Source organism: Dioscorea cayenensis, chromosome 12 (genome assembly GCF_009730915.1).
Source record: "Dioscorea cayenensis subsp. rotundata cultivar TDr96_F1 chromosome 12, TDr96_F1_v2_PseudoChromosome.rev07_lg8_w22 25.fasta, whole genome shotgun sequence".
Classification (NCBI taxonomy): domain Eukaryota; kingdom Viridiplantae; phylum Streptophyta; class Magnoliopsida; order Dioscoreales; family Dioscoreaceae; genus Dioscorea; species Dioscorea cayenensis.
The window spans coordinates 17,292,958-17,293,764 of NC_052482.1; positions in this window are offsets into that span (position 1 = coordinate 17,292,958).

Consider the following 807-nt stretch of genomic DNA (forward strand, 5'->3'; position numbering starts at 1 on the left):
GTTATATCATGGGGAGTTTTTGCATCTTGAGCAAATAATCTCTTGAGGACAGTGTTAACACACATCTCAGGCTTCACAGTTATGAGTTCTTCTTCCTTATGTTTCTAACACTATTTGCCAAGATTACTGCCTAAAATCAATATGAAAGTGTTAGGTTCACTTGAAGAACTTATGGGTTTTATTCTTAATGGATTCATTGATGCTATCAGTTTTTAATTTTGAATGAATCATCTTTGGAGAACTGGTTAGTGGTTCACTTGAAGAACTTGTTAATTTAAGCCACGATTTGTTTCAATAATCAGAAAACTATATGTTTTGCAAATGAAGAAATCATGAAAAATGTTGCGTTTGAATTAGGAAGAATTTTTGGTTCCTCTAGGGTGTTGTGGATTGATGATCACTTGATATTTAATGCGAGCGCATAACCAAACCAGAAACACAAAAGAAGAGGCATAAGGATTGTTATCTAGTTCGGCTCAACAATAACCTATGTTTGAGAGGCCAAGCACTCTCTCTTTTGATTACCCAATACCCACTTGTCACCCTCACTCTTAGATTTCTCTCACTGTGGATACCCTAAATCTTTAGGGTTTTATATAGATGTCTTCATGTCCTAAAAAAAAGATGTTCTTCTTTTATAATCTCTGTGGCTATTAACTTGGACACATTCCAAATTTAGTTTTTACAACTGAGCTTCCAATGTAGCCCTCCTGTTGACCTTGACTGAGTTCCAGCTTCCATCATAACATGACCTAAAGGCACCTCCAACCCTGCTAGTTGTGTCTGAGTCGAATGCCATTGAATCCA